This window comes from Lethenteron reissneri, chromosome 68 (genome assembly GCF_015708825.2).
Source record: "Lethenteron reissneri isolate LAM-NWPU_2019-01 chromosome 68, ASM1570882v1, whole genome shotgun sequence".
NCBI classification, from domain to species: Eukaryota; Metazoa; Chordata; class Hyperoartia; order Petromyzontiformes; family Petromyzontidae; genus Lethenteron; species Lethenteron reissneri.
In genome coordinates, this window is record NC_083846.1 from 382,039 (window position 1) to 406,964 (window position 24,926).

At 52.3% G+C, this 24,926-nt stretch overlaps 1 protein-coding gene across 1 annotated transcript in view; it reads right to left on the reverse strand.

The window, feature by feature from the left end:
* LOC133360288 (epidermal growth factor receptor kinase substrate 8-like) overlaps positions 1-22,447 on the reverse strand; it is a 91,011-nt gene extending 68,564 nt beyond the window's left edge. Inside the window, exon 1 of the mRNA XM_061578931.1 lies at positions 22,229-22,447. The gene's annotated coding sequence lies outside the window, so the exon portion shown is untranslated. The remainder of the gene's footprint in view (positions 1-22,228) is intronic.
* Between the last annotated feature and the right edge of the window lie 2,479 nt (positions 22,448-24,926).

Genomic DNA, 24,926 nt, shown 5'->3' on the forward strand with positions numbered 1-24,926 from the left:
GATGGGCCGCGTTCACCGCCGCGTGCAGGATTCGACCTTGCGGCAGAGCCACCTGTGCTCGAGACGCCGTTCCGCAAGCGCTGGGGGGTGCTGGTGGGGGGGTGTTGAAACATTTGGCTTCGGTCAAATCAAAAACGCATTAAAACTGAGAGTTGTGAAACGTTAGCCAAGCGAGTGGCACGACGAGGGTGGTGGTGAGAGTCGATGGGAAACGCGAGGCCAGGGAGTTTCCGCCGCTCCAGATGAACCTCTCTCTCTCCGCAGGACGCCGCGTCCTCTTCCCACGGCCGCCCCTCGCGCCGTCCGATGGCGTGCCACCCACGTCTCGCGTCGAATCAGGAGCCACGTCTCGCGAACAGAGACGCGGGTCCCTTTCCCACAGAAATATGTTGCAGTTTCGCCAGCGTTGGTTCAAGCAAGGCCGACTTCTGCTCGAGACAATTAATGTCATCCGTAATAGGTATTTTTTGGGGGGTGAGATCACGTAAATATATGAATGTGTCGTTAAAAACCCACCACCACCTGACACGGCCAACTAGTGAGGGTTGTCACGTAAACAGAACGTGCCAATTCGTCACAAGTACAACACTAGTGTATAGTAGTGTATATTGGTGTAGTGTATAGTGTAGTGTGTAGTGTAGTGTATAGTGTAGTGTATAGTGTAGTGTATAGTGTAGTGTAGTATATAGTGTAGTGTATAGTAGTGTAGTGTATAGTAGTGTAATGTAAAGTGGTGTAGTGTATAGTGTAGTATACTAGTACAGCACTATCCGGTTGTGTGTTGGGGAGCCAAGCCACAACATTTACAATCCGAGTACGACGTTTCGCCAGTAATTACAACCAGCTTCATCAGGCGACAGCCCAACCCCCCCCCCCCTCTATTATGGATGATATTGCCTGCTACGTGTTAGACTGACAATGAATGCTGAAACCAGTTCCTCACCGATACATATCTGGGCAGTTTGACAGCATCGGCTCAACCCAACCTGACTGATGCTGATGATACCAAGACTGCTGAAACCAGTTCCTTGCCTCGTTGTCCTTTCGCCACCCCCCCCCCAGGCACCTCCAATGGGCATGGTTGGCTACGTACGGTGCAAAAGAAGTGCAACGTACGTACACGCACAGTTGATCAGCATTGGTCTCGGCAAGCCCGCATCTGCTGGTGAGACACTCGAGGTCAAAACCGCCCCCGGGTTTTGCCTGCGTTGGCGTCAACGCAGATGGCACGATGCACTCCCAGAAGGCCGTGTGGCTACCAGGATGCGTATTTTATACCTTGGAGTGACTAACACGCGAAAGAGAAGTACTTTAAACACGTAGGCTTTCGCGACCGATATTATTCATGATAAAGGATTTTGGGTTAGATCGCGTAAGTATAAATGTGTCGTAACCCTCCACCACCCCACACAGCCAATGAGTGTACTTGTCCGCTGATTTATTTTGCAACGTCTGCACAACAACGCGAATGAACACTTGGTTTACTCGTTCAACGTTCTTACAATAAAAAAAACGCCGATGATAATCTTAATAATTGCTGTGCTCTAACTCACTCGCGTTAGCCCGGGGCTTTCATCCACAAGCAGACACACATCGAGGCCCGTGTGTGCATTTGTGACAACGATGAATCAAGCAAGGGCGTTACAAGACGCCGTTTTTAAACATCGGTGCCACCTTCCCTCGACCAAACAATGAAGAGGCACGCATTAAAGCATGAGACAAAGATCCCCCATATAGCCTTAGACTGTTGGGGCAAGGGCTGTTTAGAGAGCACCTGTCAAGGCCGGCGCAGCTCACAAAGGAGTGGGTGGCCAGCACCACGCCCGGCCGCCTTTGTCTCCCCAGTGGCGATCTTTACACACCGCTACACCAGGTACTCATTTGAGGCCGAGTCGACCTACACACACTCACTGCGGCATGCAGAGGTGCGGCCCGTCCTAATCACGTGGCGTGCAAACCGGCGATAGAAATAGCGCGCAAGCCACAGCTTCGCATCGTGCGGGCTTGGCTGGGGTTAGGGGCATGCTAAAGATCATTCTAACGTCATCCGCCAAGGCTACGAGGACATTGTGTGGCCGGGTTCACGGTCCAGATCGAGAGATTACATTGTAAGCATCTCGGTTGGGAACCACACGCACACACACATTGCGGCAGCAGGCGTCAAGCGTCACGCCATCTCACCTCCTTGCTGTGAAAACGTGGCAGGATCACCGTGACCAGGGAGCCAAGTGACTCGGCGAGGCTTCCCTGTGCCAATAATCGGAGTCGCGATAAGAATTCAGCAGTCGTGGACTGAACCGAGGTCCAAATCAAACGCAAATGTGTTAAACGGAACGTTGCGAGACATCTCGCGCTAGCTTCGACCAGTCGCCTCCCACTGCCATATCCGTCCCACAATGTCGACCATAAAAGTCGATCTTCGCTGGTGTTTTCACACATCCCGTCAGCCCGGTGTGGACGCTCCCGTGCTGCGTGTACAGAACCTGAACACGTGTCACTGGGCGGGAGGGGGGGACGCGAGGGAGGAGAGGGCAGAAGACGCGGTTTCGGAACATAGCGTCATCGTAATACTGACAAAAAAACCAGTTTGACCGGTGGAGCAAACTATACTAATATAATTATAACTGGAACTCTACAAGCCCGAACAACACAAATAAAGTTGGGAGTGTAACACCTCATCCTCATGTCGGTCTCTCTAAATTAAACATAAATATGACTTTACTCTCTTGCGCATCTCATCACGAGCCAGGCACGGCCTTCTCTCTGGGGGAGTTGCGTCCAAACCAGCAGCATGGCGGTCTCAACACGAGCAAAAGTGGAGTATAAGTGGGGACCGGTTTTGTGAGATGTTAACGACCTCGCCCGCGATACAGGAGGTCGGGCGTCTGGGTCAGACCCTGACGCCTGCTGCTGTGCATGTGGAGTTGGCGGGTCTCGCTCCCCGTGGATATTACTCAGGGTCTTACGGGTTTCCACATCCACATTTAGGATTCAACAATCACGCGTTGAGGGTTGTTGGCTGCTATAAAGTTGCACACGACGATAGTGATGATGACGATGATGGACAAGCCCCTTCTCGTTGGGCGACAACTTGTGATGGGCAGGTCGCTTCTGACAAAGAGCTTCACAAACTCAGTGGGGCCTTTGGGGCCGTCCATAAATGACGTCACGCGATTTTGGACGATTTTTGACCCCCCCCCCCCTTCGTCACACGGCGTCACAATGTCAGACCCCCCCTCAAATGACGTCACAAAGCTCTGCCCCCCCAAACATAAAACATGCTTCAAATCGCTCTAAACTATTGTCATTGTAGTGCGTATTTAATGTGGCGCTGCACTCTGATGTTGTAGGAGGAAACATTTATTAAAAAGTATATTTATTCAATTAGAATGTGTTGTCTATTTATTTAAAGGTGCGCATTTTGATGTGACGTCACATTTCTCACCCCCCTCCCCCCCTCGTCACACATCGTCCCAAATGTCTGACCCCCCCCTAGGTGGGTGACGTCATTTATGGACGACCCTTTATCTGGTACAATAAAAAAGTGTTTATTTCAGTTTAGCGGCCTTGCTTGTTCAACCGATGCTGGCGAACATTTGTATTGGGTGTAATAGCGAATAACAATCCATCTCATCGACACAACCATGGTTCACTTTCCTCGGTGGTGATCGGCAAAAGCCCCCACCACCCCACTCTCTCTGTGGTAGAATTGCGTCCCGCAGTTGACACAAAACGCTGCAGAGTAAAACATAGCAACAATAACATGGCCATTGGCGCCATCGTGTGGAATACAACAAGCACAGCAACACAGACAAGCACAGCAACACAGACAAACACCCTCACCCACTCCCTTCCTAGACGTCACCTCCCCATCGTCTGTCTTATGGGGGGTTCTTTTATTTCACACATCAGCCACACGATATTCTGCGTGTGTGGGCGAGTGCATCGTAAATCGTCACAAATCATCATAATTTAAATCAAATTTCGATTTAAAGCTTTCGTGACTGCAGGGATTCATCTTCTTGGTTCTTTCGGTAAAGTCACGTAGAAGGGAAGTAATAAAATAATAAAAATAAAACATTATAAAATAATTCTCACGACGTTTCGGCTTGCGTTGTGGCCGAAACGTCGTGAGAATTATTTTATTAGGTTTTATTTTTATTATTTTATTACTTCCCTTCTACGTGATTTTACCGTAAGAACCAAGAAAATTTAAATCAACTTAAGGGAATTTGGCTCTGACGGTGGGCGTCCCATCGCCGGCCATGCGCTGGTGAGGTGCCAAGACGTTGGGGGGGGGGGGGGATCTTGATCTGGGTCTCTCCGTCTCTGAGACACGGGGGCCTGGTTTGGAGTGGGCCACATGGCAAGGGCTAGCAGAGGCGCGCACACAAAGACAAAGATCCCCCGTGTAGCCTTAACATGCTGTTGGGGCAAGTGCTGTTAGCGAGCACCTATGAAGGCCTGCACGGCACACGAGGGGGTGGGTGGCCAGCACCACGCCCGGCCGCCTTTGTCTTCCCAGTGGCGATGTTTACTCATCGCACCAGGTACTCATTTGAGGCCGAGTCGACCTAGGGGAGGCCCACGACCGGTTCAGATAATCCTCACCGGTGTTGGCCATGAGCGGGAATCGAACCCGGGTGGCCAGGTTCGTAGCGCAGCGTAGCGCTAACCACTACACCACCGCTCCCCACACACTAACACACCTGTGACTTCTGTAGATCACAATGTCTGTGCATTTTCATACCCACGCATACCTGTGGCTTCTGTAGATCACAATGCCTGTGTATTTTTGACCCACACACACCTGTGGCTTCTGTAGATCACAATGTCTGTGTATTTTCATACCCACACACACCTGTGACTTCTGTAGATCACAATGTCTGTGTATTTTCATACCCACACATACACACCTGTGGCTTCCGTAGATCACAATGTCTGTGTATTTTCATACCCACACACACCTGTGGCTTCTGTAGATCACAATGTCTGTGTATTTTCATACCCACACACACCTGTGACTTCTGTAGATCACAATGTCTGTGTATTTTCATACCCACACATACACACCTGTGGCTTCCGTAGATCACAATGTCTGTGTATTTTCATACCCACACACACACCTGTGGCTTCTGTAGATCACAATGTCTGTGTATTTTCATACCCACACATACACACCTGTGGCTTCTGTAGATCACAATGTCTGTGTATTTTCATACCCACACACACACACCTGTGACTTCTGTAGATCACAATATCTGTGTATTTTCATACCCACACACAAACACCCGTGACTTCTGCAGTTCACACTGTCTGTGTGTGTGTGTGTTTCCACACCAACAATCACACAAGAGGTGGGGGGAGCGGTAGTGTAGTGCCTGGTGCGGTGTGTAAACATCGCCAGCTCGAGGAGACAAAGGCGGCCCGGCGTGGTTGCTGGCCACCCACCCCCTCTGGTGAGCCGTTCTCACCTCCATAGGTGCTACTCGCTAACAGCACTTGCTCCAACAGTCAGTGAAGGCTACACGAGGTGGATCTTTGTATTTGTTTCACACACACACACACCTGTGGCTTCTGTAGCTCACAATGTGTGCGTGTGCTTTCACACCCATTCGCCCCCAGGTAACACGGAGCTGCCATCATCACCACCACCACCACCACTCTGGTGATTATTCACAGTCGTGACCCACGCCCCGAACATTCCACTCACAAGGCGGACGCAGCAGCAGCAGCAGCTCCACGCTAGGGGTGCACGTACAGTGTGGAGTGTGAACGGTGTCGGATCGTAAATCACCTGCAAATCAATCTGTTGGACACCACACAAAAGCGACATTAGTTAAATTAACCATCCCCACCCACCCACCCCCCTTAGTACAAACAAAACTTGGCCAAGCCTCTCAAACATAAAAACCACACGCACACGAGTCAAGCGAGAACATGAGCAATGCCATCTGTAGCCAAATTGGCACCTCGAGCAAACTCTTGCGAGTCTTTGGAGCCTGTGGCAATCCGAGAGAGACGGCCTTCACCCCCTTATCAATGACTACATTAGTATACATTCAGACCTTAGCGGTCAACCCGTGCCCCTTAAAGCTCAACGTCCATCCGACAAAGTCCCATCGCAAGGGATAAACAAAGGCTGAACCATGCTTGCCCGCATTGCAACGGCTGTAACGCCGTATGGACCTGAAAACACTCAACTTCCCTGTACAAGAATACGCGCTAAGCCGTGCGAGTTGACACGGTGTGAGCTGGCGAGAGAGTCGGCGACACAGAGGCAGGGAATCTTCGCTTAGAACACAGCCAGGCGAAGAGCAAGGCACCACCACGCGGAGAGGGATGACGCGACTCTTTGTCCCCAACCCAGCCAGGTACGGCCCCGTGCTGCAGACCCCACGGCCAAAAACAAAACCAGAAGCTGGACAGAGACCTGGAGGGGGGGGGGGGTGTTGGAAACCCAAAATAACAACAGAAGACATCCCAACCCCTCCCCCTCCCCACCGAAACTCGGTTCATATGTTTAGATGTGTGTATGTGTGTGTGTCTAAAAAACAAGCCTCAACATGTCAATTGCCGCAATGCACGCACGGCGAGAACACCAGATGGTGGTGGTGGGTGGTGGTTGCTGGTGGTGGTGGGTGGTTGGTGGTTGGTGGTTGGTGGTGATGGTGGTGGTGGTGGTGATGGTGGTTGGTGGTAATGGTGGTGGGTGGTGACCCCCCACACCACTCCTCACCCCGCCACTCTCTCTCTCGCCTGCAGGGGCTCTGGGCCGGCTCTCACCGTGCCGGAGGTCGCCGCTGTTTGGTAACGAGCCGACGGCTCCCCTCCTGTGCGTGCCCCCTAACACCTCCAACACCACCGCCTCGGTCCCACCATATACGTGGAGAGGAGGTGGATGGCTGGTGAGTGGGGGGGGGGGGGAAGAGGATGATGATGATGATGCGATGTTTGATGGCCCCACCACCGCCACGCGTGTGAACGACGCCGAGGCCGGTGACCGGAACGACGGGCACGGCCCGTGGCGTGGGGTCTGGCGGGGTCTGGTGGGGTCTAGTGGGGGTGCTGGGGGGAGACCCCCGGGGGGAATGGAGGCGGCTCGGCTGTGTCAGGCCCCAGACCATCACGGCCAGGCTCGCTCTCAAATCGGCTGCGCAACGCCATCACACAGCCAGGGGTTGATCGCCACGCAGGAGATACACGTACCACCACCACCACCACCGTTCCGTGAGCACCTGCCAAGGGCGAGCACGGAACAAGAGGAGGGGCGAGCCAGACAGCAACACACCACGCACGGCCGTCTTTGTCTCTCTACCCGGCGAGAACGAAATCCAAAACTCGCGTTCGGGTGGGCACCGGGTACTCGTTTGAGGCCGAGTCGACCTAGGGGAAGGGCCCAGGACCGGTTTCAGACAGCCCCTCACCTGGTGTTGGCACGCGAGCGGGAACGCGGTCAACATTCCTTCGGAGGTATTCAGAGTGGGAGCTGCGCGCGCTTTGACATCGCAACGTAAACTCCGACGAGCTCAAGGTGACGGCCACGCACACACACACACGCACACGACACACACGCACACACACACACACACGCACACACACACACACACGCACACACACACACACACGCACACACACGCACACACGCACACACACGCACACACACGCACACGACACAAGGACAAAGATCCCCCGTGTAGCCTTCACAGACTTGTCCATGGGCAAGTGCTGTTGGGAGCGAGTAGCAGCCACACCGATGAAGCCCGGGCACTGTGGGTTGAGAGTGTGGCCAGCAGACACGCCCGGCCGCCTTTGTCTCCCCGGGTGGCGGAGGAACGCACAAAGCGCCACAGGAGGAGGAGGGGTCCCCCCTCTCCCCCGAGTCGGTAATGTAATCTCAGGGTTCTCACCCCCTTGTGTCACCCACACCGCATCGGCCACAAATTAAAGACAAAGATCCCCTCCCACCCACCCCCCACGTGGAGCCTTTCGAGGACGTGAAGGGGCAAGCGCTGCGAGCGAGTAGCAGCACCACCGATGCAGGGTAACAAGTGGGAGTGGGTGGGAGTGAGTGAGTGGGTGGGAGTGAGTGAGTGGGTGAGTGAGTGAGTAGGTGGGTGAGTGAGTGAGTGGGAGTGAGTGGGTGGGTGGGAGTGAGTGGGTGGGAGTGGGTGGGTGACGAGGAGTGGGTGGGAGTGAGTGGGTGGGTGTGAGTGGGTGTGAGTGGGTGGGTGCGAGTGGGTGTGTGAGTGGGTGTGTGAGTGGGTGTGTGAGTGAGTGGGTGAGTGAGTGGGTGGGGGTGGGGGGGTGTGTGGGGGGGTAGCACCACGCCCGCCCAAGACCACCGCCCGGAGCGCGTGCCCGCGTCTCTCGCGGGGGTGTTACGCGCGCGTGCGCGTGCGTGCCTACCTACGCACGCACCTGTGGGTTGCGCAACTATTCCGAGCACAATCTGACGGGACGGAAATAACCGCTGCGGACAGCTCACGCCTGGAGTATGTGGTGGTGGTGGTGGTGGGGGTTCAGAACACGCCCGAGCTATTCATTCACGCCGATGTCATCCCCATCGCGAGAAAGAACACAAGCCCATTCACCGCACGCGATTTACGAATCAGATAACGTATTTGCTCGGGTAAGACTACTACTATTATTATCATCATTATTTGAGAGCTATCGCAAAGGACTGTGGGCTGCGTCTTTTAACATTCCTTTGGCGAGGGAGATGCACGTGGCAGCGTTTGAGGGGCCCAGCCACCGCGTGTCCAAGCAGCTTCCGTTTGGCCACAGAGCTTCACCGAATGCCGACACGGGCTAGAGAAGAGATGGAGTGACGTGGTACAGGAGGATGTGAAGCCGAGTGGACTTGCCGATGACTGGTACCAGCGGTGTCAAGATCGGCCTCTGTGGAGGAGGCTCGTGAAGGACGCTACTGGGCAGTTGGAGGCAGTCGCCCTCCAACAACAACGGATGGCGGAGGAGCGACGCTCACAACAACGAGCGGAGTGCCAGACGGATAAAATACATCAAGTTGGCACAGTAGGGGTCACAGCTGGTGCATCGGCCCGCCATCTCAGCCAGACAACCCACGGCACCTGCTGGGTCAGTCCCATGACCTCCTGTCAGCAGGGAGTCTTCGACACTTCACGTGGCTTCATAGTGCACCTAGCCTGGCACAGCCGCCGTGGTGACCCCACCGTCACTTGGCGGCGAACGGCGCTGGCTATTGCTGTTGGGCCTGCCTGCTGTTGGTGGTGGTGGCGATGTTCTGATGATGCGGCCGTCGATCTCCACCCACAACCCAAGCACGACGTCAATGTTGTGACCGAGAGAGAAGAAGATCGTTGTCAAGGCCGCCAGCTGATCCCCTCGGCAGACTCTGGGTCACGATTCCTCGTCCTCTCCGGCTCCCATGTTTGGCTCCGACTTGCGTCATCTCACCTCCGCGTCTATTGACGCCTCGCTCCGTGGAACGCATTGTGATTGTGTCGGCGTTCGGCGGAGCTCCGTGTATATTTAGCTCCAGATCTTTGCACGATAACGTCACGACTCCACGGGGTTTTGCAGGTGACATAGTTATTGATTTCGTTAACCTCCCCAACAGCAAAACAACCCATCCAGGTTTCGTCTATCGATATTTAAAAGTCTTTTGGAATGGACCCAACAGACTGGCAAACGGACTATAGGACCCCACATTCACATCCATGATAAAGAGCTTCACAGCTCATCGGATTCTTCCGGGATAAAACGAGTCAAGACATTCAGGCGTGGTTTTTGTAATCTTCTCTGCAGCCAACAGTTATGATGAATATACGGCTGTGAGCATTTGTATCCAACTTACCGGTGAAGCGTTAGCGTCAGTTGACAATGTAACAACATAGAATAATAATAGTAACAATAATAGTAATAATAATAGTAATAATAATAATAGCAATAATAGTAATAATAATAGTAATAATAGTAATAAAAGTAGTAACATAAATAAGCAGTTGATGCTCCTCCCTCGAAAATCTGTCCATCAGCCGCACGGCATTCTGGGAGTGCGGAATCACAGCAGCATCGACCCAAGACGAGCAGAACTCGGGAGCGGCTTCGACTAAAGGGGCCGGCCATAAATGACGTCACGCGATTTTTGACGATTTTTGACCCCCCCCCCCCTTCGTCACGTGGCGTCACAAAAAGTCAGACCCCCCCCCTCAAATATGACGTCACAAAGCTCTGCCCCCCCCCCCCAAATAAAACATGCTTCAAATCGCTTTAAACTATTGTCATTGTAGTGCGTATTTAATGTGGCGCTGCACTCTGATGTTGTAGGAGAAAACATTTATTAAAAAGTCTATTTAATTAAGTAGAACATGTCTATATTTATTTAAAGTTGCGCATTTTGATGTGACGTCACATTTCTCACCCGCCCCCCCTCGTCACACATCGTCACAAATGTCTGACCCCCCCCCCCCCCCAGGTACGTGACGTCATTTATGGACGGCCCCTAACTCTGCCGTTGAGACGCTGAACGTTGAAACCGGCCCACGAGATCGTCTCGAATCGCTGAACAAGAAGCGCTCCCAGAAGGCCGCGCGCAGCTGGCCGATGAGTCGTGGAAGAATTTTTTTTCATTTCATTTCTTCACGTGCAGCGGCGGATTTGCCAAAGCGACGTCTGCTTATTTACTTTTGCCGAAACGAGAATGATCGGCACGTGACACGCCCGCTCGCGCGCGCTGCTAATCAAGTTGTTTAACTGGGTAGTGGTGATTCTAGATTTGAAGCTTTCGTGACTGCAAGGGTTCATATTCTTAGGGTTTTTTCGGTCAAGTCACGTAGATAAAAAATAAAAATTAATAAAAGTTAAATAAAAATAAAATTAAAATCACAAAATTAATAAAAGTAAAATAGAAATAAAATAAAAATCACAGTGATTTTTCTTTTATTTTTATTTTACTTTTATTAATTAAATTTTTAATCTACGTGACTTTACCGAAAAAACCTAAGAATATGGGTAGTGGTGGCTGAACACTGCACGTGGCAGTCTGTGACCAAGCACTGTAGAGGCAGAAGCAGCGAGGGTTGGTGGGTCACCACACAAATTGGGCTGTGGACCTCCCTTCCCATAGGTGGCGGGGAGCAGCCATACCCCCTGGCTCTGCCAGGACAAGACAGTACAGCAGAGTGTGGACTAATCTCCATCTGTGCCATCTGCACATCCAACTGCGATGAGCATACATATATTACACTGATCAACAAAACAAATTTGGCCTGGACTTTTGCAGCTGTTTTAGACTAATTTCAGGGTGCTCATTCGAAATCTGATCTCAGATTTGCTCCATCACATCTCATTTTTATGCTATCGGCATACCCCATTTTCATTGCTTTTACCCGAAATTAACTCTGTCACTTATGATTGCGAGTTGTTGCGAGTCAGTGACTGCTTTAGTGTTAAAATATGGTGCTGTATTTTTAGGATAGTGTGTTTATAATATCATTTTATGTAGATATCCACATTTATTTTATACTTTTCTTCTGCAATTTTTATTGAAAATGCAATATTGGATATCTCAAAGACCTGATGTGATAGACAAAAACTGATGCCACATTTGGAATCAGCACCCCAAAATTACCTTAGAACCGTTGAAATACCTTATGCCAGAAAAAGTGTGTTGACCAGTGTTATGCAATTAATGAAATTAATAACTTGCCAACTCAACGCGCTGAAGATGCCACGCATGGGACGCCGGGTCGAAGCGAGCTACGCACGAGCGACGATTCCGCCCTTCAGAAGTCGAGACCATGAACACAAACTGTGGGATGTCGATTTAAAGCTTTCGTGACTGCAGGGATTCATCCTCTTGGTTCTTTCGGAAAAGTCACGTAGAATGGAAATAATAAAATAATAAAACATAATAAAATAATTCTCACGACGTTTCGGCCACAACGCAAGCAGCCGTCCTCAGGTGAAGAACAGTTCTGTCGGAAAGACAGCGTCTGAATGACGAAACGTCGTGAGAATTGTATTTTATAATGTTTTATTTTTATTATTTTATTATTTCTCTTCTACGTGACTTTACCGAAAGAACCAAGAACACAAACTGTGGCACAAAAAGCTGGCGAGTGTGTGCAGAGCAGCACAAGCAGCCGCTGCTTCTGCGGCCGTCTGGAACGCTCCTCTGTTCCGATATCAGGAAGCAACTGGGAGCTGTGCGCTGTTAAAAATGATCGAGATTGAAAACTTAATTCTTCAGAACTGCTTTTTGGGTTTCGTTTGTTGTCCTTCACCCACATCTCCGATTCGCACGGTTGGCTACGTACGGTGCAATAGAATGTCAACAAAGATACAACACCATTCACCACCAAGTGGCGGTGATGTCACCAGCGTGCCTGTGCCAGGCCAGGTGCACTTTAAAGCCACGTCAAGTGTCAAACGCATGCTAGCAGGAGGTCACGGCACAGACCCAGGTGTCATGGTTTAACCGAGATGACTGGCAGATGCACGTGTGTCCCCCTATTGCGCCAACTCGCTGCATTTTAGCCACCTGGCTCTCTGCTCGTTGTTGTGAGCATTGCTCCTCTGCCCTCTCCCGTGTTTGCTGGAGGGCGACTGGCCTCCGACTGCCCGGTAGCAGCGTCCTTCACGAACCTGCCCCACCACCAAAGGCCGATCTTGAGACACCGCTGGTACCGGTCATCGGCAAAAATGACCAGGACCACCTCTGTCCACCCGGCAGCGGTTGTGAGAACCGGGTTCGCAAGCGCTCAGCCTGTGATCGGCAGGTCGTGTGGTTACTGTCTGGTCGGCGCCGAAGAGTAGGCCAAATACTCTCTGGGTCCTGCAATTGCAGGGCTGCGCTTTTACCCGAGCGGGTACATTCTCTCAGCTGTTGACAAGAAGCTCAACGATTCAAGTGTCAATGTGACGAGGTGAGACCTCATGGTACAGGAGCCTCGTTCACATGAGCAGGTGGGCGAGTGGGCGGGTTGATGTGAAGTTGATCTTGTTGTGTTACCAGGTGAGGGGAGGCAAACAAGCTCGCTCTGATAGTATGTGCATTGTCTTCTGGTCTAACACGGGTGAGACCAGGTCATGAAGAAGAAGGCCGTCTCTGGTGCAGACCAATCAGTTTACAAGAGAATGTAGAAATTATCAAAAAGTAAGACCAGGCTTTACCCTCGCAGGCAATGGAACAGGATGTGTTAAGAGATCCTCTAACACAGCGGTCGGGAACCTATGGCTCGCGAGCCATATATGGCTCTTCCGGTGACGGCATGTGGCTCCCAGACAATTTAGAGTTGAAAAAAATAATAATAAAAAAATAAAAATAAAATCAATTTGGAACTGATTTTAAAATACTTGCGATATTGCTTAATAATACTGTGTCATTTTAAAGTAAACAGAAATTAGTTTTAAGAAAAATTTCACGGGTCACGGGTCCCGTGACCAGAAGTCGCATTAAAAGTAAGACATATTTAATTTATTATACGTTAAAAATACTATATGGCTCTCAATGAAAGATATTTAGAAATATTTGGCTTTTATGGCTCTCCCAGTCAAAAAGGTTCCCGACCCCTGCTCTAACACCAAACAGAAACCTTTTGCAAGGCATTGAATCCACAATAACCACACGTACTTGTGGCAAAACACGCAGACAAACATGCTCTGGCAATAAAGAAGAATGTTTTGCATTGTCTTTTAAACCGATTGGACTACACCAGAGATAGCCTTCTTTAGGGCCAAGTCTCACCATGTCAGACCACAGGACGCCGAAAGGCAAACAGCACAAAGATAATGCTCACATATCAAAGTATACGTGTGGTTAAAAACGCAGACTCGAAGCCTTGCAAGAGGAATATCGAATTGGTGTTTGAAAATCTTAACACAGCTCCTGTTTTACTGCCGGCAAAGGTAAAACCTATTCAGTTTTTCATTGACCAAAGACAAAAATCAATGCAATGCGAATGGTAAAGTTGGTCACAACAGCCGACACGTCTTAGAAATAGTTTAAAACGCGTGGGCTTTCGCAATCAACATTGTACGTAATTATAAAGTTATTATTTGGGTTAGATCGCGTAAATATAAGTGTGTCGTTAAACCCGCCACCACCCGACACGCCCAATCAGTAATGACCGCCTCGTGAACCAAAACGTGCCAATAATTGGTTACTGCTTCAGCACGAACCGGTTTGCGCGTTGGAGAGTAAACCCACAACAACGTTTACGATTCGAGTAGCCGGTGACGTTTCGCCGGTGATCAACAACAACAACAACACCGGCAGCCAGGAGCGTCATCATCAGGCGATCAGCGAGATTTGTGAAGAAGTCTTCCCGCACCCACCTTACAATTGTTTTGTCTACGTGGTGGAAAAGGCCAGTAGCAGCAGCAGCGCCGAGTGAACCGGTCAAGAGACACCGCTTGCCGATGAACCACCGACATCAACCACCGCCTCGGCAAAGTCTCATCGGCAGCCGAGTGCCCTCACCCCGAGTATCCCACCTGGGCGGCAGCGACTGGAAGCGTCGTCACCGCGGGATGGACAATTACGACGCCTACCGGGTCGACCGAGCAATCTCGCCCTCACCCGCCAATGGCCGAGGCGGGCTACGGGCGAACTTTGTACCTCAATAAAATAAATTGCGCAAAACACCGCGATGGCTAAACCCGCCAGAAAGGCAAGGGGGTTTGTGCTGCAATTAGTTCCGTGACTCATACCGAGGTCGCCACGGTGGCCAGGAGATGTTAAGTACCTCGCCTGGTATGCAGGAAGTTGTGGGTGTGATCCTGACTCCGACGATGCCTGCTGCCGCCGTATATGTGGAGTTTGCGTGTCTGTGTGACCGCGTGGATTTTTCTCCGGCTCCTCCGGTTTCCCCCCTCCACATTTAGAGTGTTTAGCTGCTATAAATGTTCACGTGATGATGATGATGCGCCACTTGGTTGAGCTATCATTTGCAATGACCAGGTCGCTTCTGAATAACAGAGCTACCACACAGCTCAGCAGCGGGGCCTTACCTGGTGCGATACAAAAAGTTCAGTTTAGGTTCTTCCTCAGCGGATCTCAGTAAAGGTGCAATCCGGGTGGAGTAGAGACCACCAACAGGGCTTGCCAGGTGTTGTAGGCTGGGAAGGGGATAAAGGACGGAGAGCCCGTGTGGTGTCCAGGAGAGCGTTGATCGAGAAGCTGCCCTTCACCACGTGGTGTCCTCCGTGCACTCTGCTTTCTTGCTAAATGCCACTCATTAATTAAAAATGGCACTGTACCGGCCAAACAACCCCAATGCTGCAACACTAATTCCCGAGACCGTGAACGGTTCTCTGCAGGGCAAATGAAATCATGGTAGCGGCGTCAATCAAGGCTGCTGCTGCTGCTGCTGCTGGGTCCATGCCGTGACACGGCTAGTCCCATGATGCTTCAGCTCGGTGGGGTTTTGATCGTTTAATTTAAACGGTTTCCATGCGCGCTGATCCCAAAACGGCAAGCGCTCGGTAACAAGCAGCACTGATCGTGTTGTAGATGATAGATGTGCCGTGCCGGCCTTCATAGGTGCTCGCTAACAGCACTTGCCCCAACAGTCTGTTACCAGGCTATACGGGTGTCTTTGTCTGTGTGTTGCTGTGACCGATAGTATGGTGAGTGTATGGTGAGTGTATGGTGAGTGTGTGGTGAGTGTGGTGAGTGTGTGGCGAGTGTGTGGCGAGTGTGTCGCGAGTGTGTGGCGAGTGTGTGGCGAGTGTGTGGTGAGTGTGACCAGCAGTGTTGTGATTAAACGGCGTGGATGAGATGCAGACAGCCAGGCTGTCACTAAAGTCTCCCAGTAACTTCACATCACCACCATCACCACCACCATCACCATCACCACCAAATCTGTGCCGTCTCTCTCTATCCACTGCTGGATTAAGGGCCTCCCACCACAACAAAACGAATCTTTTTTTTTTTAAACAAACCGGCAGAATCGGGGCTGTGCGTGAGCCGCATGCACCGCTGACGAGGGCCAAACACGGAACGTCAAACACCAGCCCGGAGATTGTCTCGCCTGTAGCCAACGCAGGAGATCGGTAGCCGTGTTGGCTGACGGAGATGTGTATATAATTTTAAAAGTAATATAGTTAATTTATAAAAGGCAGAGAGAGGGGGGACACAGACGTGAAAATATACTTTACCCGTTCCTGGCACAACAAAAAAAACAGGAGTTGTGTTACGATGTTCAAACACCATCAAGTCCGCACTAACCACACATCCTCGTGGCAAACACCACGCAAAACAAACACGCTCTGACAATAATAATAATAACAACATGTCACGCATCGTCTCCGAGACCGATTGGCCGACACCAGAGACAGCGAAGGTCTCTGCCAAGGCCTCGTCTCTCGGAGCGTCGGACAAGAGAAGGCCGCCAAGAGGCGATCAGCACAAAACACAACGTGGAAACTATCCCATCATTTACAGCTGCAGTCGAGTGGTCATAATGTTGATGGGATACCTTTTTGTTTTACCAGCGAGCGAGCGCGCGTGTGTGTGTAGGAAGAGGGTGGCTAAAGCGCAGCAAGTTGGCACAGTAGGGGGCACAGGTGGTGCATCGGCCACTCATCTCGGTCAGTCGACCCGTGGCACCTGCTGGGTCTGCCCCGGCCGTCATAGGTGCTCGCTAACAGCACTTGCCCCGACAGTCTGTTAAGGCTATACGGGGGATCTTTGTGTGTTTTTTATGTGTGTGTCTACGTGTGTGTGTGTCGATGTGGTAAGTCCACTCAGCTCCACGTCCTCCTGTACCACATCACTCCATCTCTTCTTTAGCCCGTGCCGCGCCCGTTAAGCCCCCTCGATCCGGCCGAACAAAAGCTGTTTAGGCATGCGGTGGCTGGGCATGCGGGCTACATGACCCAGCCAACGCAGCCTTGCCTGCCGGAGGAGCTCACCGATGGGACTTTGTCCAGATCTTTCAAGGATATGTGAGCTCCTCACACAATGCAGCCTGCAGGTTAAACCCAGTACAGATCGTAGGCAGGCCAGCCTAAATGTTTCTAACCGGTGAAGATGCTCCATTAGGGGGGTCCACGTTTCGCAAGTGTAGAGAAGGCAATGACTGTGGCCGAGAAGACCTGAAGCTTCGTGCAGAGCGACAGACCAGGTAGCTACCACACAGCGTTACGCAACCGATGAAAAGATAATTACCGCTCGACTGATACGGAGTGAGACCTCTGCTGTCAAACCGGAGCCGTTCATGAGCACACTGCCCAGGTAAGGGAAACTCTCCACAACTGCCCTATCACCAATTGGGAGTTGTGGGGGTGGAGTGTCCAATGGTACAAAATACCCAGGCAGGTGCTTAGTTTTGGTGGGGCTGATGGTAAGGTCCCCACCTCTTAGTGGTTAGCTCAAGGTTCAGCAGCAGCGCCTCCAACTCCTTCTCTGAGTGAGCAGCAATAACCAGATCATCGGCATACATAACGTGGTTGAGCAAGAGAGCCATCCTTTGACTGCACCGGGACATCGATCAGCCTCCCATTGTATCTGTACGTATCTGTACGTATCTGTACCAGATGGAAATTCCTCCGGTACAGCCATCGAATGAATCACAAACTACGTGGTCGAAATAGATGTTAAATAATGTGGGAGCCAGAAGACATCTCTGTCGCACTCCAAGGTGAACAGGGAATGGCTCCTACTCCCGGCCACGTAGTTTTACCCGGGCCTGCTAACCATCATGATCGTGAGCAGAGGGTCAGGGACTCTGAAAGCACAAAGAATAACCCAGAGCCCAGGCCTACTGATGGTATCATAGGCCTTGACCAGGTCAATAAATCAGAGGTTTAGGTTTTGTTTGAATTCCCTACACCTCTGCTGAAGCAAACGGACAGAAAATATGGCATCTGTGCAGGACCGCCCTTTCCTGAAACCGCATTGGGGCTCCGCAAGCCTCTCCTCAGCGTGCCTGGCAAGGCGATGTTGAATAATCCTTGCCAGGACCTTTCCCTGCATACTGAGGAGTGAGATGCCCCTGTAGTTGTTACAGTCTGTGCGGCCCCCCTTCTTAAAGAGGGGGATCACCAGGGCATCCTTCCAATCTTGCGGAACCCGTCCAGTGGTCCAGACTGTTGTTATGATGTCATGTAGGGCAGACTGTGCACAAACAACACCCTCCCTCAGCATTTCGCTTGGGAGGTCATCTCTGCCCGGTGCCTTTCCTGGTCTCAGACTCTGGATCGCCTTCAGTACTTCCTCAACAGATGGCACCTCAGTCAGCCACTCACAGGGGGTGACTTCTTCCAATATTTGAGACACCGCAGCCTCAAGCAGGGTCACCCCCACTTTGTCCCACGATGTTTTCCAGGCTGAGGGATTTCCCCTCCCCCAGGATCTCAGACACACAACACAACAACAGCATGCCCGGCTCTGCTGGCGAGACGCTGAACGTGAAAATCACTCGAGTGCTTTGCTTGTGTTGGCACCAACGCGGCTGACAGACCCGCGCACACCACACACAGTCACCGTCCCCAAAGCGACAGTGGGAACACCAAGAATTGATTTCGTTTGGGAGTGACGGAGGGTCGCGGAGGGCAGTTGATGACAGATCAGTGTTACGTGGGCCCCCCCAAAACCACGTCATGGGCCCCCCCAAACCCACGACGTGGGGCCCCCCAAACCCACAACGCACGGCCACGCGGGGTCGTCCCCCCCCCTTCATCAACACATTCTTAGCCACAGGCTCAGAGGCTCCAATTTGCCCCAAATGTCTCAAGAAAGGTGTCCCCAGAGCCAGATCAGGATGCCGACGATCCACGCCTCGAGCGAGCCACACTCGGGGGAGCCGAGCGAGCCACACTCGGGGGAGCCGACGCCTTTCCTTGGAAGCCACCGAGCAACTGCAAACAGCAATTGAGCCGAGCCGTGCGAGAGGGGCGAGCCAGGGGCGAGAGCTTGCGCCACGACCCCCACGACCTCACCCCGCCCTTGAGTGGCGTGGCCACGGAGGGCAGCAGCAGCAGCAGCAGCGCGAGGCGCCGTGTTTATGTTGAAGCGCGAACAGGTCGGGGTGGTTATTGGTGGTGCCGCGCCCTGCGTGAGCAGCCACATCCAGCCGCCAGCCGTTGTAGAGGTAGAGAGAGAGAGAGAGGTAGGAGAGAGAGAGGGGGAGAGGTAGGGGAGAGGAGCGGTAGGGGAGAGGTAGGGGAGAGGGAGAGAGAGGTAGGGGAGAGGTAGGGGAGGGGGAGAGCGGTAACCTCCACGTCAAAAGGTCCCACCCAGGTGCGGCGTTTTGGATTTGCAGGGTGGGAGGAAAGGAACCCTCCTAGACGGTTCACAAACCGGGACGGGCGGACACTGCAGCACTCCGTGCCGTTCAGTGGCCGATCCCCCCCCCTTCTCACCCCCCCTTCTCACCCCCCCCAATTCCCACCCCCCACCCCACCCCCCCCTACGGCAGGAGGTACTGCTGCGCATTCAGTCGCAGTCCCTGCACGACTGCAAGTTCTAAACAACAACAACAACACCACCACCACAATCTCAAGATACCCATTTAGACTGGCACGAGGAATCCGATGAACTACAAAAGCTATTTTTGTTTTCACCGGATGCCCAGTTAGGGGGCTCGGGGTAAGAACGCTACTACAACAACAACAACACAATGCTAAACACACACTAGCAGTGTAAAGTACATGAAAAAGTAAACAAATCACCCAAACCAAACAAACGACAACTAAACCATCCGGCATCCGACCCAGGCAACCCCCACTCCGAGGTGCTGACCTCTTGTTCAGAAGCGCCCTGGCCATCGACAATGAGAGCCGCTCAACACATTGACCCCATCATTTGGACATTTCTAGCGCCGCGATAATCGAAATAATCTTCTTGGTTCTTTCGGTAAAGTCACGTAGACGGAAAATAATAAAAATAAAACATAATAAAATAATACATTTCTCACGACGTTTCGGCCACAACGCGAGCAGCCGTCCTCAGGTGAAGAACAGGTCTGTCGGGAAGACAGCGCCTGGGGTGTTTCATTCAGACGCTGTCTTCCCGACAGACCTGTTCTTCACCTGAGGACGGCTGCTTGCGTTGTGGCCGAAACGTCGTGAGAATTATTTTATAATGTTTTATTTTTATTATTTTATTATTTCCATTCTACGTGACTTTACCGAAAGAACCAAGAAGATGAATCCCTGCAGTCACGAAAGCTTTAAATCGAAAAAAAATCTAAATAATCTCCGTGCCATGTTTCTCACAATGTCAGCATCGGTATTTAAAGAGTGGCAGCAGCAGGAGGAGGAGGAATCCGATGAGCTGTAAAGCTCTTTCGCAGGACGTTCCAGTTTAGGGACACGGGTTAACAACAACACAGCACCAAAAGAAAAACCACGATAGCCATGTGACATAGGGGGTCGTCCATAAATGACGTCACGCGATTTGGGACGATTTTTGCCCCCCCCCCCCTTCGTCACACGGCGCCACAAAAAGTCAGACCCCCCCCCCCTCAAATATGACGTCACAAAGCTCTGCCCCCCCCCAAAAATAAAACATGCTTCAAATCGCTTTAAACTATTGTCATTGTAGTTCGTATTTAATGTGGCGCTGCACTCTGATGTTGTAGGAGGAAATATTTATCAAACAGTATATTTAATTAGGTAGAACGTGTTGTCTACATTTATTTAAAAGTTGCGCATTTTAATGTGACGTCACATTTCTCACCCCCCCCAGGTGTGTGACGTCATTTATGGACGGCCCCCTAGAAGACGAGGCAAAAATCGAAATCGCCCGCGACAAACATTCAGACGACGAAGCCATCCAACCATCCCCGCACCACACAGAGGGGCAAACCCCAGCGCGAGACTTGTTCACTTTCTACATGTCGCAGGGGGCCTGGGGCCCACCGCTCACCACGAGCTAGAGAAGAACCTGCGGCTCCAAGGGCACTCACAACGCACCCCTCACTCCGCTGCCCCCCCCCCCCCCCCTGAACATCACCACACGTGCCCCCCCCCCTGAACATCACCACACGTGCCCCCCCCCCCTCCTGAACCTCACCAGCCCACAAACACCACCAGCACCCCTGCCCGCACTCCACAAACACAACAATAAACTCACTTCAAGTGGAGCGAGCAAGACGAGGCGGCTGCTGCTAAACCTTCCGTCGTGGCCCACAGTCAGACGGGGCTCGGGACATCTTGGGAGATGTCGTTTGCGTCTTACTCGCTGGCCGCAAGACGCCGCTTTCATCGCTGTTGACCCCACGCGGTTTAGCCCGTATGCTTGTGCGGGGAAATTGAGTTATCAGGTTCACACGACGTACAGCTGTTTCAATGCGGGCAGCTACAATTGTGTCTCTCCCTTGTGATGGGACTTTGTGGGATGAACGTTGAGATTTACAAATGGCACGGGGTGATCGACAAGGTTGTCTGTCGTAAGCTCGGGGGGGGGGGGGGCACTGACAAAAGAAGGGGTTGACAGCGATGGTGCTCTTGGGGTCTTTTTGTTCGCTCCGGCCCTCCGTGCCAAGTATTTATTTTAGATCAAGACGGGGCCTTCAGCACCACCACCACCAACACTTCACACAGAGTAGGATAAAGCCACGCATGCCACGCGAATGGCGAGTGGGAACAACGTTCCATGCTCACCATCACCATCAGTACCCAATTGCAGCGTGGCAAGTAGGACACGCAGTGGATCACACGTGACTGCCTTGCCGCTGCTGCTGTTGTTGTTGTTGTTTGGCGGCGGCGGTGGTGGTGGTGGTACCGTCGGAGTGGCGATGAATATTCTAGCAGCAGGAGGCACGCCCCGACTCCCCCTCGCCACTAACAACCACCACCACCACAAAGATCCCCTCGCTCCGCGGAGCCGTAACAGGCTGCCGAGACGGGTGTGGACAAGTGCTGTTAGCAGCAGCAGCAGCACCGCTCGCCTTTGTCTCCCCGAAGTCAGCGATGTTTTAACGACAGCAGCAACACGCAGGATACGGCACTCATTTGAGGCCGAGTCGACCTAGGGGGAGGCGGGTCCCACAAACCGGTTCTTCAGACATTCGTCACCGCGACGGCCGCGTTCGCGTTGTCCGCGAGCGAGAATCTAACGAATCGGGGTCGCCGGATTCGCAGGAGCGCAGTGCGCCAACCGTTGCGCCACCGCTCCCCCCACACACAGAGACGGACGCGATTAATAGCCACCGCCATCCACCATCGCAGTCGTCATTAATTAAAGACGGGTCACGCAACGCAGAGGAGACAGAGAGAGAGAGCCCGGGGTTACCTTCAGCAGCAGCAGTAGCAGGAACAAGCCAGGCCCCGACGCTGTTGCTGTAACGAAACGGAGAAAGCCCTCCTCCCTCCACTCCCCTTCTCTCGTTCTCTGAAGGAGTAAAATGTGTGTGCGTACGATGTGTTCTGTCGTGCTGGACTGGGCTCTCTCTCCTCTCTCCCTCTGCCTCGTCTCTCCCGTCGCCAATTCGTGGTTGCCGTGTGGCTGGGCACGCGCCCGCGCGGATAGGATGGCCGGGGATAGGTTTACCTGCCCACAGCGCGGATTGGCTGCCTCCTTCAATTACCAAGCCACCCACCCCACCCACCAGCCCACCTCCATCTCTCTCCGCCCACCACCGCCACTCCACCCACCCGCCTACGTAACGCCAGCGAGCCAGGGAGGTTACGAGGCGAGTGAGGAATGCGGGTCTCCCAGTGTTAATCACACACACGCGGCATTCCAATGGCACACACACACAGTATCACAATTACTCACTGTAATCCAAAAACGCACATCAGTCCAATCGCACACAACAATCACATCACATACGTCATGCCGATGATACAGTTTTACAATTACTCAGTCATCCATTCACACACGGCGTTCCGATCACACACGGCATTCCAAACACACAGTGTTCCAAATACACACAGTAATAGTATCACACATACAGTAATAATATCACACATACAGTAATAGTATCCCACACACAGCATTCCAATCACACACACAGTAATGGTATCACACACACAGTAATAGTATCACACACACAGTAATAGTATCATCAACACAGCATTCCAAACACACACACAGTAATAGTATCACACACAGTAATAGTATCACACACACAGTAATAGAATCACCCACACAGCATTCCAAACACACACACACACAGTAATAGTATCACACACACACAGTAATAGTATCACACACACACAGTAATAGTATCACACACACAGTAATAGTATCACACACACAGCATTCCAATCAACCCCGGATAAATTCTACTCGTGCGACTGAGAATCACTCTGTCCCGTACAGACGAAATACGTTGCTGTATATGTGGAGTTTGCGTCTCTCTCTCTCATCATCACGAGATGGCTAGGAGATGTTAACTACCTCGCCTGGTAGGCAGGAGGTCGTGGGTTCGGTCCCGACCCTGACGCCTGCTGCTGTATATGTGGAGTTTGCGTCTCTCCCTTCCCGTGGTCCCGTGGATTTTTCTCCGGGTCCTCCGGTTTTTCCCTCCACATTTAGAATCAACGTCACGCGTTGAGAGTCGATGTCTGCTCTACATTGCCACACGGTAACGATGATGACGACGAAAAGCCACCGCTTCGTTCAGCTGTCATTTGTGATGGCCAGGTCGCTTCTGAACAAGAGCTGCATAGCTCAGTGATGCCTCCTCGCCTGGTAAAACAAAATAAACACATTCCTCCTGCGGAGGGAGCTGGTAGGAACGGCGGCGTGGTGTATTCCGCAAATATGACCGATTATGAGGGCGGGCACAAGCCGGCGTGAGTAGGTTAAACGTTGAATTTTATAAGGGCACCACGGGGTGACCAGCCCCTCCCCTCCCCACCCAGCCCCTCCCCACCCAGCCCCTCCCCTCCTCACCCAACCCCACCCAGCCCCTCCCCACCCTCCCCACCCAGCCTCTCCCCACCCTCCCCACCCAGCCCCTCCCCACCCTCCCCACCCAGCCCCTCCCCACCCTCCCCACCCAGCCCCTCCCTGCACGACGGACGGACACAACAATCCCCTGTGGGCTGGTGTAACCAGGAGGTTCCTACCAGTATTCGTTTGCTGTGTCGCCTTCCCGTGGCGAGCCATGTGGCACAGCTCCTCCTCGTCGCCCACTCACGGGGAGGGAGTCTCACAGCATCTTTGTGTGGTCCACCAACCCCCGCCCCCACGCAGTGCTGGGCTACAGGCGTGCGGCGCTACCCCCCCCCCCCCCCCCCGCTTCGTTTGGAACACAGTTCCTGAGCAACGGGCTCAGAGGCCCCAAAGACGCGAAGCAGCCAGCAACGAACAGCACTAAGTTCCAAAAGATACGAGTGTGATACAGTACTTATGTGTTTTATCAATCGAGCGGGTGGCGTGCGTCGCCCACACACTCCGTCGGAGACGAGGTGGTAGCAGGAGCCACCGTCCTCCACTTTTATTGTTGTCCAGTTCACGCCACCACTCGGGACCCCGAGTGGGATGCCCGCACTTACGAACGCCCGCACTTACGAACGCCCTTACTTCACGAACGCCCGCACTTACGAACGCGCTCACTTACGAACGCCCGCACTGACGAACCAACTTCCATGGAAGATTTGTGTGTGTGTATTTTTACATCGACTTAAAACGCGAACTCTCGTTTGCAAATCGAACCGCCGCACTATTTTGTTCAGCTGAGCGATCCTCCGTGAGATGTAAATGAGTTGGCCTTGCGCTGGGAGTGAGTGTTTGTGTGTGTGTGTGTATTTCAATAATACTGTGCTCCGACTTATGAACCGTTCGACTTACGAACGGGCTCGGAACTAATTGTGTTCGTAAGTCAAAGACTGTCCGTACCAGTTAAAGAGGCCAACTGAGATAGATAACCTTTATCGGGAGTGAGCTGGCTATCACAAATGACGGCTTAACGAAAGTGCCTTCTAATGTGAAATCTCAGGCAGCGGCAGCAGCAGCTCAATACTCTGAACGTGTGATGTTG